Raw genomic sequence first — 16065 nt, forward strand, 5'->3', positions numbered from 1 at the left:
AATAGTCTGAAACCACATTGTTGCTATTCTTATAGAAATATTTGTTACATAGTTGTTAGTTACGTAGTTGTTCTTTAAACAAAGTTTTAGCAATAGATGAACCACATTGTTATAAAATGTTCTTTTGATGTTTCTTCCCCCAGGCCATCACCTTCTGCTTTGCAGCACTCATAAATCTGTTTTCCCCTGTGGTGAAGTGTTGCTGGCAATCATATGTAAAATGTGATCTTTGATTGTTTTTTTTACTTCTGTCATTGCGTATGTGGAATTGTTTAAAACACTCAATGCGGTTGCTGGGTGACAAATAGCTGCAACAAAGACCCTGGATCTCTTCTAGGCAGTGGCAGCTCTGTGTGGGCACATAAATTGTGGCATTACCTGTGTGGCTAATCTGTCATTGCAGGTAATAAGACAAAGACAGTCTTGGACAAATAAGTCCCCCTCTATTATCTGGGTTTTATGATATCTGGGTACAGGGCCACTTTGAGATGAGCTGGATTTTCTTCCGTCACTATGCAGTTATTTTTCCTGTGCAGATATAAGCAATGCATCCTGATTGGTTTGCAGAGAAGTTTATCACACACCGATATGTCTTATGTACAGCAACAAACAATGGGCCTCATTCAGATGCGGTCGCAATGCCGATATGGCAGCAATCTTTTTTTAGTGACGGTACTACGAGGCATCGCAAGTCTAGCAGCCTCACTCAAGCGAACAGAAACGTCCACCAAAGCCGTCACAACTACCACGCAGATGCGAGTAACATTGACTCAGAGTGCTTACATGGCCGTGCGTAATAACCGTGGGAGCTGCAACACTGACGCCATGTTTTATGCGTACAAGATCGCAGTCTACACGCCTATACATGCCGCAAAATAGTCACAACATGACTGTTTTTGCAGACACTCTCCATTACCTCCCCCAAACGCATGCACAGTCTGCTGATAATCGCACAGTTGTGACGCCATCAAAGTTGTAGCCACATCTTGAGGAGGCCCAATAGATCCCCTGGACCGTCGGCCATTGTGTAAATGTGATATATCCATGAACCACATAGTTCACATGTTAGTTGTGCAGCACGGCAGATGCAGATATGTATGCAGTGGATGCGGTTATGTTACGTCCACGGACGTGCAGTGGTGTTTGTCCGAATGATATTTCGGCTGCAGAATCCATTGAATATAATGTCATAAGTTGGTGGTCATATTCTGAAGCGTTCTGGTGGTCAGACACATCAGGCGGGTGATTGGTAAATGTGTATGCCAGTGGTTCCCAAACTTTTTTGAATTGCGGCGACTCAGAGTATCAGACTTGTTTTCACGGCACCCCAGGGCCAAAAGTGTTTTTTTTTTATTGAGAAATTTAGAAATAAATATTAAATTAAGTTAATTGTCTTTAGATATCATCCTTAGGTTCAATAGAGTGCTGAGGGACAAGATTTGTTTCTGTTTGACCACATATTTTTATGATTGACCGCAATCAGCACTGGTTTTGCCTATTACATTGACTATAAAATGTTTTAATTAGTCCTGGACCACCAACCTAGGGCACCCTTGCATGTGTACTGAGGCACCCCGGTGCCATGGCACACAGTTTGAGAACCACTGGTGTATGCACAAGATTTTGTTATGCGTAAACCTTATGAAAGGGTGTCCGGACGGCTGATCCACTGGCCAAGTGTGCACCCAGCAAAACTGCCTAATGTTATTTTCTTATGCTGTTTGGAGACCTTTTTTGAGATCTGAATTTCTATCCATTTGTATTATGTATACTATTTTTATATGTGGGGATCAACTTAAAAATAATAACCTCCATTCTTCAGTGTAATGAGCATGTCTTAGCTGACGAATGTGCCTCTACTACGCAGAAGTGCTTGTAGCCATGTATAGAATGCTAGGGCATGACACAGGTGAGTTTGATTACGGCGTAGGCACATTTACAATAGTTTTCATGTTGCATTAGCTTATATACCTTAGGTAGGACTAACCTTTTAGAATAGTCCCCTTTCGAGCACATATACAAGGGACTCATATACTGTAGAAGCGCTGCTCTAGCATAACAGTGACGCAGAGCTGTGCGGTTTCAGTGCCAGGACTTAAAAATAAACAATAAAATGCAAATGTAGCTGTGTAGATAAGTGGGGTATATAGTCACTTACAGAGAAAACTAGGCGGGCTGCAAAGAATCTTGGCAGAAACCGCAGAGTAAATGATAAGGAAAAACACAGAAGAGTATCAAGGGAATGGTTCCTCTGTTTAAGCTGCTACGATTGCTTGTCGTCACACAACTTTGTACCAGCAGTGATTAAGTACATATGAACAAATCAGCTCATATGTTGCTGGTCACTAGCCGTATGAAGGACATCTAAGCAGACTTTTCATGTTATTAGGGTGAGATGTAGCACAGGTGAGACGTTGCCCATACCAACCAAACAGATTGTATCTCTCGTTTTATTGACTGTACTGGATAAATCTAAAGTTAGATGCCGACTTTTCTGTGGCCAACACTTCCTCTTGCCATCTTTAGAAAGTTTGATACATCTCCCCCATGTCCTAACATGCTATTCATGGTTAGAATCTGTTGCAGTGATAATATTTGTCTTTCATTGAGTACGTAAACTCAGCAGATTATCACAAGAGCCTACTAGGAGCGGTTAATGGGACTACAGAGCATTCGATGGAAGATTTCCTTGACAACTAATCCAGTGATACGGGAAGAGTTGCCATTTGAGGGAGGGACGTGATTCATCCCTGATTTTCATCTTATGGTTGAGAAGTACATATATTTAAAAGACGTGGGCTGGTATTCAATTAGCTGCGGTTATTTACAGTGGCTAATTTACTATTATTGTCATTTATATAGTGTCAACTCATGGAATTTTAATTTATTTTTAGTCTGTGAATTATTTGAATAAACGATTTGGCGTTATAAAGGTATTAATCATTTTATTTGTAACACCTCTGCGCTTCCTGTATTTTCTGTATGCTTAATTTTATTGTGTGGGCGTACAGTATTTTTTCTGTAGAAATCTACATTTATTTGAGTGGATATAGCATGCACAGCATGTTTTAATCACATTTTCACTCTGTCTACACACTTTCTATATCTTGTATTTTGCTGGTTTTAATACTAATTTTATTGTGTTAAACGTAACAAATGAAAGTTATATTTTATACCACTATTCTGTTTTTCCCTCCCTTTTTTATACTGCACAGTATTTCCCCCTATTGGAAGCAGCAGGGAATAGGCTGTGAATATTTATAAACATATGCCCACACGCTGTTTCTTTCTTTTTAAATTTCAAACAGTTAATTGCTGTAGACATTGATTTGGATGTTGAGCTGTATAAATGTATCCATAGGGGTAAATTCACTAAGGTGGGAGGGTTTTTTTTTTTTAGAACTTGTGATGTTTCCCATAGCAACCAATCACATTCTATCTATTATCTTCTAGAAGCTGCTAGATACATTTGAAGTAAATTTTGATTGGTTGCTATGAGCAACATCACCAGTTCTAAAAAAAAACCTCCCACCTTACTAAATTGACCCCATAGAGTATATAGTGCAGCATGACCTGGACTTGGTAAAGTGGGCACTTTGCCTATATATTGGTTCAGCCCAAAACATTGCTGCATACACAGAGAACGAACTAGTGCCGTCCCTGAGGCATGATGTGCAGCTGTCCCAGTGCATATTGATTTATTATATTGAAATGTTAACAATCTTTGAAACAACAGGGTGTGTAGCCTCCACTGTGCCCAGACGTGTCCGTTTCTCCAAGATTTCTTCCATGCTGAGCTGAAGGACGATGAGGTCTTTTGCAGAATGTCCTCTAGAACACCGGAGCAATACTCGCAGCCTCACAGCATGCCTTTATAAGATTATCATATGATCACACACAGCTGCTTAGGCTTGGCTAGGAATTTATATCCTTATACTGTTATACTGTTGCCAAGCAGTAATAGGACTGGATACTGCTTCCACATTTCCCAAACTAATAAGGTTTTTAATTTTAGTTTATTTGGAAATGAATGGAGCATTCTGAGGTTTTGCCATCTCCTTGTTTTGGTGTGTACTGTATACGGTTTGGGTATGATATGCCGGCTTCCGGGATTGACCACCCTAGCTCCCGATAGATGCACATTACAGTAGACAATATAGCAAACAAATGAATTGCCCCCATATACAGGTTGAGTATCCCATATCCAAATATGCCGAAATACAGAATCTTCTGAAATACGGAATTTTTTGAGTGAGATAGTGAAACCTTTGTTTTAGGATGGCTCAAGGTACACAAACTTTGTTTAATACACCACATAGTTATTAAAACTATTGTATTTAATGACCTACAGGCTGTGTGTATAAGGTGTATATGAAACATAAATGAATTGTGTGAATGTACACACACTTTGTTTAATGCACAAAGTTATTAAAGATCTTGGCTAAAATGACCTTCAGGCTGTGTGTATAAGGTGTATATGAATCATAAATACATTCTGTGCTTAGAGTTGGGTCCCATCTCCATAATATCTTATTATGGTATGGAATTATTCCAAAATACGGAAAAATCCCATATCCAAAATATTCTGGTCCCAAGCATTTTGGATAAGGGATACTCAATCTAGTCCCATGCCAACAGTACATCACATGTTAACATCCCGGCCTGTTTCCATGGGAAGTACAGTATATGTACGCCATTTTTTCAGCCAATTATGGTAGTTCTGTTTAAATGTGTGAGTGCGTGTATGGTAGTACAGACTTTGCTTTCAATATTTTGGGCAGACAGGGATCGAAGGTTGCAACTATTATTTTAAGATATGAACATGTGTATTGGTACTGTGGTCGGGACTTCCGAGTGAGAGTTAAGTCATTCGAAACACTGCATTGAAGAGTAATGGTAATGGTGTGTACTGTACCTGGCTTAAGTGTCATCTGTAATAAAGATCTGTTGACTTGTAATGGGATTGAATACTTTTGCAAGGCACTGTATGTGTGACCCTTATGTATATGCAGGGATATAGGGAAGCCAAACTTGTGATAGGTAAGTGGCAGAACGCCGCAAATAGAATGTGAATAGGGATGAAACACAGGAACGGCGCGAGAAGCAGCGATCCTATGACCGTAAACAAGATCATATTTGTACTCTATTAAAAAATCTATAAATTGCATTAATGAATGTTTACATTTAGTGAGCTGTGTCCAGACAGTATATTAAATAGATTTACAGTAATTGCTCAGTCCAGAATGTATCCAGCTAGTTTCACCAAGAATTTATGATCATCACTTTGCTGTCAGATCTACCTAACAGTGGTACCTAAGCCAGCCTGCACGTGTTTAATAGGAAATTAGTGATACTGTATACAAGCTACGCCTGAAGCACATTTTTTGTATATTTTTATCTCCGATTGTTGAAATATTTGTTGTTTATATGATTAATGTAACCGGCTTGCTGACGAGTAGCATATAGTGATAATACTGCTAGTTAGTGTGAGACTCGTCCTGGCTGGCTTTCTTCTGCCTTACTGTATGTTGGTCTTTGCACGTAACTATAGTTACTGGTGGAGCTACAACAATGACCAAGTGAGGCTGCTTATTGCCAAGATAACAGCTAGCGTAGCTGTAGTGGCTGGCCTCCACTCCTGATGTCACCGGTGACCATTGCATTCACACACCAGTATTAGTCGTCTTTAGCAGTTTTTTATTCTGAAAATCTAGACACCTTTTGTGAGTGGATTGAAAACAGGTCTCTTCCTCCCCCTAACGGATGTATTCTTATGAGATTTATTGCTTAAAGTTCAATTAGTTGCTTTGTTTTTCTATGCAGTTAATTATATGAGAATTAATTTCACAACTGAAAACTAGAAAAAATAAATCTGCAACGAGAGAGGCAAGATCTAGACACGGAGGGATCACCTGTAAATGAAACGTAGGGGAAATGTTTTGTCCTTGGTATGTAGCACTATCCAGTGATGACACAAAAAAATGTGGAGCTCTGCAGCTGGTCAGATGTGTATTGCAGCTGGTCATGCAGAAAGTAGGCACTAGAATTAAATCTATAGGGCCCTGAGAATTGCCTGTCTCCCAGGGATTTTTCAGCCTTGCATACTGTATTAAATAAACTATAGCATACCGTTTTTAAATGATAGAGATGTTTCTGACCCCTTTCACATAATAGGAACTCTAGTGAGGTGGGATAGTTGCAAGTGATGTAATATTTACCCCAGTCAGTAAATATTACCGGTGAGAAATTTATTTCCAGGGTCTATGTAGAGAAAAAAGCAATGTTTTTTTTTAATATGCTGTAGAATAAATACTTCACAGGAGTGCTGCAGTTCTATCCTTCATAGCATAGTGCAAAAAACACTATACTAGGCCTTTGGTCTGTTGACCGCCGGCTAACGTGGTGGCTTTGGTCTGTTGACCGGCGGCGAACATGAAAGATGTGGTCTGGTGACCACAGTGTAATTGAGGCCGGATTTCAGAGACTATAGTACAATGCCCGTATTCTTAAGAAATAGCATTAGAAAGATTCCACAATACAAGTACTTTCTGGGTTAAGTATACTTATCTGGGCACCAGCCTACTTACTGTTTGTATCAGTCAGAGGGCCTGGTATAACCTGCCCTTCTCACTTATGATTGGCTGTGCATGGTCCTCCTATGTTGTCAGTATAGCCTGGCAGGCTAAGAAGCCAATGCAGAGCTTGGAGGAGAGGGCATGCTGCTATGGGGCTCTGCCCTTCTCACTTATGATTGGCTGTGCATGGTCCTCCTATGTTGTCAGTATAGCCTGGCAGGCTAAGAAGCCAATGCAGAGCTTGGAGGAGAGGGCATGCTGCTATGGGGCTCTGCCCTTCTCACTTATGATTGGCTGTGCATGGTCCTCTTATGTTGTCAGCATAGCCTGGCAGGCTAAGAAGCCAATGCAGAGCTTGGAGGAGAGGGCATGCTGCTATGGGGCTCTGCCCTTCTCACTTATGATTGGCTGTGCATGGTCCTCTTATGTTGTCAGCATAGCCTGGCAGGCTAAGAAGCCAATGCAGAGCTTGGAGGAGAGGGCATGCTACTAAGGGGCTAATAAGTGCTGTGTCTGTTTCTTCTTTGTGGCAAGTCAGATTTAGAGTAAGTTGTGTAGAACACATGACTCATATTAAATATGTAGAATTATCTCTGTATATACAAGTATAAGAGAAAATTTTATTAGATGTTTTAATGTGGTTACAAATAGAACGCGGTAACTAATTTACTAAATGTGTAACAGCTGAGAATCCACTACTTACGGACTGCAGGATTCCACTAAGGCATTCTTTCTTGAAAAAGCCACCCATAGAGTGGTGACACATGTTGAACTGACTGCCTGTTCTACTGGGAGAAATTGGAAGCCATATTGTACTTCTTTGGCTTACTATCAGCATACCGGCTAATATCACCATTTGGCACTGAGCATCCGACTGTTAAGCTCTAGCACACTGTCTCTGCTGTTACCTACCTAGTGATAGAGTGGTGCTGGCTGCACCTTACACAGCAGCATCACCTGGCACACAGGATCCTTCATCAGTGAGCTGCTTCTTCCGGTGACCAGCCAGAGTCGAGGGGAGCCCACCGCACCTGGTTGTGCTGCAGCGACTAGATCCACGGCTACACACTGCCTGTGACAACGGGGACCACGCTCACAGGCTTCACAGCAAGGTACATCTGAATTCCCCTGCACGCTTTTCAGCGTCAGCGACCATCCTCACACACCTGCAACGGACAGTATGATCTGGGGTTATCTCTGCCGGGACCGTGCCAAGTCTCAAGTTACCAGACCCCCACCGTACAGTGTCACGGGTACGGAGTCTCTATTTACACACAGGATATTACTGTGGGTTCATCCTAAGTAAGGAGCCGAGAATCTCAATGGTCCGTACATGCGAGTCTATTAAGAATGATTAAAATCACTATATAATCTGCCTTGTCCTGTATTGGACATTTACAATCATTGAGACTGTGTGATACTATAGTAACATTAGACGTACATCATAATTAATGTTGCTGTTATTGTGTATACTAGCTGTGACTAATTAGCTCTCGTGAGTATTATTTGTATATATTGTACTTGATTTTTATATTAATAAAACACATTGTATATTTTATTGTCATGTGGATTGTGCCCTTTTTGAGGGGTCTGGGACTCTAGGTCGACAACAAAAAGGTCGACACACCTTAGGTCAACACACCTTAGGTCGACATGGAAAAGGTCGACATGAGTTTTTTATGTTTTTTGGGTGTCGTTTTCTTCGTAGAGTGACCGGGAACCCTAATTAGTGCACCGCGTCCCCTCGCATGGCTCGCTTCGCTCGCCATGCTTCGGGCATGGTGCCTTCGCTCCGCCCGGCACAGATTACCGTTCCAATCGTAGTCCACGTGGATCGTTAAGTATGAAAAGGTTCCAAAAAAGAAAAAAATTGTGAAAAACTCATGTCAACCTTTTTCCATGTCGACCTTGTTCCTGTCGACCTTTTGTCCATGTCGACCTAAGGTGTGTCGACCAATTGGCGTCGACCTAAGGTGTGTCGACCTTTTAGTTGTCGACCTGGAGTCCGGATACCGTTTTAAAGCAGACAGAAAGCTTACCTTGGAAAACCTTAATGTTCTTTCCCTAACACAAATCAAACATTCCGGCTCTGTACACACTGCGCTCCTGTCGAGTTGGTTCTCCTAGTACTAGAGATCAGATGTAAAGCGGATGTAGCCTGGTGATGAGAAGCCCTGAAAGGGGATTGAATGTTGCTTTAACATAAATGTTTGGGTTTCCATTGTCTGTTAATTTACTGATGAGTGCAGCGCCAGAATCAAACCACATCCAGCTGTCCCTCTTCAATTAAATATTTATGATCAGGGATGAGCGTTTTAGATTTAGGTTACTTGTTCGATACTTTAGTAGCTCAAAATGAGCTTTGAAGAGCTACCAGAAAAACATTTGGGATTCTCCATGTGCCCAGACGTTTACCTCCCTCAGGGACTTTGCACTGCACAGGTATTTTGGGAGTGAATGAGTACCAATAAAGAGTAGCATTGTAATCACTATACTGTAGCTAATGTTAGGCCATCCTATTGGCAGGTAGGCTATGCAAATCTGCACATTTTATTGGATACTGCACCTGCAAGATATTGTGTATTTGTCTTTAATGTTGCTTTATTTTGTATTGGGTGCCCCTGCATGCTCATTGCGAGATTTCTTGTTATCCCCGTTTCTGAAAATTTGTTAAATTGGGTTTCTCATACGTCCTAGAGGATGCTGGGGTCCATTTCATGACCATGGGGTATAGACGGTTCCGCAGGAGCCATGGGCACTCTTAAGACTTTTCAATGGGTGTGAACTGGCAACTCCCTCTATGCCCCTCCTCCAGACCTCAGTTTTAGAAATGTGCCCAGGCAGACTGGATGCACTCAAGGTTTTTTGTTTTCAGGGAGAACTGCTGGCAACAGTCTCCCTGCTTCGTGGGACTGAGGGGGCAGAAGTAGGAACCAACTTCCTGAAGCATTTCATGGCTCTGCTTCTGGCTGACAGGACACCATTAGTTCCTGAAGGGTACTGAACGCTATCCGTGTCTAGATGCTCACTCCCACAGCACGCCATCACCCCCCTCACAGAGCCAGAAGTCAGAAGACAGATCTTCTATCAAGAAAAGTAACGGCTGAGGTACAGCGCGGCTGGCGGGAGCGCAGCACGCCATTGCTGCCCACACACACAGGCACTGCAGGGTGGGGTGGGGCGGCCCTGGGCAGCAAAAACACTTCTATAAACTGGCACAAAAGGGGGCATAAGATGCCCAGGCACAGCCCTACCCCCATCAGTATAAATATTATGAAGAGTTTCTGAGGTAAGAAGGGCGGAGCTTCTTCCTCAGGCAGCCAGCACACTGCTCAGTGCCATTTTCTCCTCAGGCTGCAGAGACATCGCTGGTCCTCCTTCACTTCTGACTACAAGTATCGGGGTGCAAAACGGGGGGACACAAGCAAATTTGGTGCTTCACAAGTGTGTTTTACTGTGTAAAAAGCGCTGCATGTCAGTGGGCATTCTGTGTTCACAGGCATTAGATACTGGCGCTGGGGTTGTGAACTGGTTGCTCCTAAACTGTGTCCCTCTGACAGATTTTACTGTGGGTCTGTCCCCTACAAGTCCCAGTGTGTCTGTGTGTGGTACACGTGTGTAAGACATGTCAGAGGCAGGGAGTTCCTCCCCGGAGGAAACCATTTTAGGGACACAGAAGTGTAATGTGGTGGCTCTGCGGGCACACCCAGATCCTGCATGGGTGAAAGAAATACGTGATAGTATGCATCATATTAGATAAGAGATTAGATAAGTCTGAATCTCATGCTGAGTGCTGGAGAAAATCTGTGGAGGATGTGATTTTTCAGGGCTCTGTTCTTCCATCCGCAGGCGACTCCTCTTGGTCACATAAGAGACCATTTACGAATATTGTGAATACTGATACCGACACGGACACTGATTCTTGTGTCGACGATAGTGACTCCAGAGAAATAGATCATAAATTGGCAAAAAATATACAATATATGATTGTGGCTATAAGGGAAGTTCTGGAAGTCACGGAAGCCACTCCTGTACCTCAGGAGAAGGCTTATTTCTATAAAGAAAAGAAGTCTAAGGTTGCTTTCCCTCATTCCCACGAGCTTAATACTCTCTTTGAAGGGATGTGGGTGAATCCCGAAAAGAAATTTCGTATTCCCAAGAGAATTCAGATAGCTTATCCTTTCCCGGTGGAGGACAGAAAAAAATGGGAGTCACCCCCTGTGTTAGACAGTTCTCTGTCCAGGTTGACAAAGAAGGTAATTCTCCCTGCACCTGGCACGGCTTCACTAAAAGAGCCGGCAGACCGAAAGATGGAAACTACATTGAAATCCATTTATGTTGCCAATGTTACGCTGCTCAGGCCCACAATTGCTTGCGCGTGGGTGAGTCACGCTATTGAAAAATGGTCCGAAAGCGTGTCATCAGAAATTGACACGATTGATAAAGATGAGATGCTCCTTAAGTTAGGGAATATCAAAGACGCTGCCGCATACATGCTAGAAACGATGAAAGATATTGGACTCTTGAGTTCACAAGCCGCTACCATGGCAGTATCGGCTCGGCGGGCGTTGTGGATTCGCCAGTGGAACGTGGATACAGATTCCAAAAGAAATATGGAGGCTCTCCCATATAAAGGTGAGGCCTTATTTGGCGATGGACTGGATGCGTTAGTCTCAGCGGCTACCGCACGTTAGTCGACATTTTTGCCCTCTGCGCCTGCATCGGCAAAAAAGACACATCACCCGCATATGTAGTCCTTTCGGCCCAATAAATACAAAAAAGCGAGCGGTTCCCCCTTCTTTGCGGGTAGGGGAAGGGGAAAGGGAAAGAAGTCCACAGCAGCTATAGGTTCCCAGGAGCAGAAGTCTACCCCTACTTCTGCCAAATCTTCAGCATGACGCTGGGGCTCCTTTTGCGGGAGGCCGCTCGGGTGGGGGCACGTCTCAAACTGTTCAGCCAAGGTTGGATTCTGTCTGGCCTGGATCCCTGGGTGTTGCAAATAGTGTCCCAGGGATACAAGCTGGAGTTTCAAGACATTCCCCCATGCCGATTTTTCAAATCGACCTTGCCAGCTTCTCTTCCAGAAAGGGAAGCGGTAACAGCGGCAATCTAAAAATTGTCAGGATCAGGTCATAGTCCTGGTAGCTTTTGTCACAACAAGGGGAGGGGTTTTATTCAAGCCTTTTTGTAGTTCCGAAGCTGGACGGCTCGGTCAGACCAATCCTAAACCTGAAAAATCTGAATCTCTACTTGAAACGATTCAAGTTCAAAATGGAATCACTGAGGGCAGTGATTTCCAGTCTGGAGGAGGGGGACTACATGGTGTCTGTAGACATAAAAGATGCTTACCTGCATGTTCCCATGTATCCTTCTCACCAGGCTTATCTGAGATTCGCGGTTCAGGATTGCCATTACCAATTCCAGACGTTACCTTTCGGTCTCTCCATGGCGCCGAGGGTATTCACCAAGGTGATGGCGGAGATGATGGTTCTCCTGCATCAAAAAGGAGTCCATATAATTCCTTATCTAGACGATATCCTGATAAAGGCGAGATCCAGGGAGCAGTTGTTACAAAACATCACACTCTCCCTGTCAATACTCCAACAACACGGTTGGATCATAAATTATCCAAAGTCACAGTTGGAACCAACGATAAGATTGTCTTTTCTCGGGATGATTCTGGACACACAAGTTCAGAGAGTATTTCTTCCGATTGAAAAGGCTCTGGAAATCCAGAAAATGGTAAAACAGATATTGAAACCATCGAGTGTGTCGATCCATCAGTGCATTTGGTTGTTGGGAAAGATGGTGGTGGCCTACGAGGCCATACAGTTTGGCAGGTTCCATGCCAGGGTATTCCAGTGTGACCTGTTGGACAAGTGGTCGGGATCCCACCTACACATGCACCGGAGGATAATCCTGTCATCAAAAGCCAGGATTTCGCTCCTGTGGTGGCTACACAGTTCTCACCTACTAGAGGGACGCAGGTTCGAGATTCAGGACTGGATCCTGGTTACCACGGATGCAAGTCTCCGAGGCTGGGGAGCTGTCACTCAGGGGGAAAGCTTCCAAGGAAAATGGTCAAGTCAGGAAGCCTGCCTTCACATAAACGTGCTGGAATTGAGAGCGATTTACAACGTCCTTCAACAAGCGGCACATCTTCTTCAAGGTCATTCCGTGCAGATCCAGTCGGACAATGTAACAGCAGTCGCTTACATAAACAGGCAGGGCGGAACGAAAAGCAGAGTGGCAATGGCAGAGGTGACGAAGATCCTCCTCTGGGCAGAAAGACATGTAAAGGCTCTGTCGGCAATTTTAGTTCCGGGAGTAGACGGGGGCCGTGCGTGTTTCAAGACTTACCGCGGCTACATTTGACGGCATGGCTGTTGAGCGCCGGATCCTAGCCCGTAAGGGTATTCCCAAGGAAGTCATCCCCACCCTTATTCAGGCCAGGAAAGGAGTAACGTCGAAACATTGCCACCGTATTTGGAGAAAATATGTGTCTTGGTGTGAATCCAAGAAGGCTCCTACGGAAGAGTTTCAGTTGGGACGTTTTCTCCATTTTCTGCAGGCTGGTGTGGAGGCGGGCCTCTGATTGGGGTCAATCAATGTCCAGATTTTGGCCTTGTCAGTGTTCTTCCAAAAACAATTGGCCTCTCTTCCAGAGGTTCAGACCTTCGTGAAGGGGTTCTGCACATCCAGCCTCCATTTGTGCCTCCAGTGGCACCATGGGACCTTAATGTGGTGTTGCAGTTTCTTCAATCGTATTGGTTTGAGCCTCTACAGGAGATAGAGTTGAAGTTTCTCACTTGGAAAGTGGTGATGCTTTTGGCATCCGCACTGCGGGTGTCTGAGTTGGGGGCCTTGTCTCACAAGAGCCCTTACCTGATCTTCCACGAAGATAGGGCAGAGGGGTGTGGTTCATCAAATCGACAGTGTCTAGGTCGACAATGTTTAGGTCGACCACTATAGGTCGACAGTCACTAGGTCGACATGGATGGAAGGTCGACAGGGTTTCTAGGTCGACAGGTCTAAAGGTCGACATGAGGATTTTTTTTTTTTTTTGGTGTCGTTTTCTTCGTAGAGTGACCGGGATCCCAAATTAGTGCACCGCGTCCCCTCGCATGGTGCCTTCGCTCCGCTACCACTTAGCTCGGCACACTTTACCGTTCCAATCGTAGTCCACGTGGATCGTTAAGTATGAAAAAATTCAAAAAAAATAAAAAATTTGAAAAACTCATGTCGACCTTTAGACCTGTCGACCTAGCACATGTCGACCTAGAAACCCTGTCGACCTTCCATCCATGTCGACCTAGTGACTGTCGACCTATAGTGGTCGACCTAAACATTGTCGACCTAGACACTGTCGATCTTCAGACCGGATCCCAGGGCAGAGTTGAGAACTCGTCAACATTTTCTTCCAAAGGTGGTTTCATCTTTCTACATAAACCAACCTATTGTGGTGCCAGTAGTTACTGACACGTTCACTGAGTCAAAGTCTCTAGATGTGGTTAAGCTTTTGAAGATTTAGGTCGCTAGAACAGCTAGAAAACGGAAAACAGAGTCTTTGTTTGTCCTGTATGCTCCCAACAAGATTGGGTGTCCTGCTTCCAAGCAGACTAATTGCCCGTTGGATCAGAAGTACGATTCAGCACGCTCATACTACGGCTGGATTGCCGTTACCGACGTCGGTGAAGGCCCATTCCACTAGGAAGGTGGGCTCATCCTGGGCGGCTGCCCGGGGGGTCTCGGCATTGCAACTTTGCCGAGCAGCTACTTGGTCGGGGTCAAACACATTTGCAAAATTCTACAAGTTTGACACCTTGGCCGATGAAGACCTCAAGTTCGGTCAATCGGTGTTGCAGGGTCATCCGCACTCTCCCGACCATACTGGAGCTTTGGTATAAGCCCCATGGTCATGAAGTGGACCCCAGCATCCTCTAGGACGTATGAGAAAACAGGATTTTTATACCTACCGGTAAATCCTTTTCTCCTAGTCCGTAGAGGATGCTGGGCGCCCGTCCCAGTGCGTACTTTACCTGCAGTTTTGTTTTAGATTTACACATGTTGTGTTTTATTAGTTTCAGCATGTTTGCTGTAATTGGTTCATGCCTGTTGGCGTGTGTTATGTTGAATGCCATGTTGTGCGACATGGTTGAGGTGTGAGCTGGTATGTATGTCACCATTAGTATTAAAGTAAATCCTTTCCTCGAAATGTCCGTCTCCCTGGGCACAGTTCCTATAACTGAGGTCTGGAGGAGGGGGATAGAGGGAAGAGCCAGTTCACACCTATTGAAAAGTCTTAAGAGTGCCCATGGCTTCTGCGGAACCGTCTTTACCCCATGGTCATGAAGTGGACCCCAGCATCCTCTACAGACTAGGAGAAAAGGATTTACCGGTAGGTATCAAAATCCTGTTTGTTTGTTTGTTTGTTTGTTTTTCCTTTCAAATTTTCTTTTTTTCTTTTCTTAACTAAATATTATCCACTCTAGAAGTGCCCAGTAAAATGCCTCTGAATTGGTGACTTATTTTATTGTGTTTAATAAGTTGTTTGTAAAGAGATCTCTGATCAGCCGCTTGTGTACAAGGATGCAATCATCACACGCACATCAGTCGATCAGTGACTTTCTGATGGTCGTGTAGCATGGTGGTCGGAAGTAAGACGGCGGAGCTATTTTAACTGCGTTCGGTATCGCAAGCTGTGACATGCCCCCAAAATGATCGCCTACAAACGCTCCCTGAATGTCAGTCACTTTGCGAATAAATCTGCACTGCGACTACTGTTACAAAACCATCACTGCACATGCATCCTACATCCTATTTATGAAATCGGTTGAGATGATGTGTGCTTTGGCACCATTATCATTCTGCAAGCAACCATTCATTACAAGATGGCTGTACTGCAGCATTTCAAAGTTGCTCAGTTTGGTTTTAATAGGTTCTACTTCCACCAAGAAAACATTGCCCACAAACCATTATACCACCAGCCTGAACAATTGACACCTGGTAGGATGGATTCATGTGGATTCTTTATAACCATATGCATTTTACAAAATCTGGGTTTGTCAGACTTGCCAACATTATACTATTCTTCAACTGTCCAATCTTGGTGATGTTCTGCTCTCTGATTTTGGCTGGCAGGAGTGGAACACGATGCTACAGTAGGCCATCTACGTCAAGGTTTGAACTACTGGCATTCAGAGATACTTATCTTCATACCAACATTGTAATACATAGTTATTTGAGATACTGTGGCCATCCTGTCAGCTTGAACCAGTCTGGCCATTCTTCTCTGACCACCCTTTTTAACAACGTATTTTCACCCACAGACCATCTGCTTTCTGGATGTTTGCTTTGTGCACTATTTTCTGTAAACTCAAGAGACTATGGTGTATTTCAACGTAAGTCAGCTGACCTACTTGGTCATGTCTGCATTCTTTTATGCATGGAGTTGCTGCCACATGGTGATATAGAGACTTGCATATCGCGA

The 16065-nt window shown here is 43.8% G+C and overlaps 1 protein-coding gene across 2 annotated transcripts in view; it reads left to right on the forward strand.

Annotated features, from left to right (window-relative positions):
• Positions 1 to 16065, forward strand: part of LPGAT1 (lysophosphatidylglycerol acyltransferase 1) — a 301292-nt gene that overhangs the window by 274846 nt on the left and 10381 nt on the right. The gene's annotated exons all lie outside the window — the stretch shown is intronic.

This window comes from Pseudophryne corroboree, chromosome 4 (genome assembly GCF_028390025.1).
Source record: "Pseudophryne corroboree isolate aPseCor3 chromosome 4, aPseCor3.hap2, whole genome shotgun sequence".
Lineage (NCBI taxonomy): Eukaryota > Metazoa > Chordata > Amphibia > Anura > Myobatrachidae > Pseudophryne > Pseudophryne corroboree.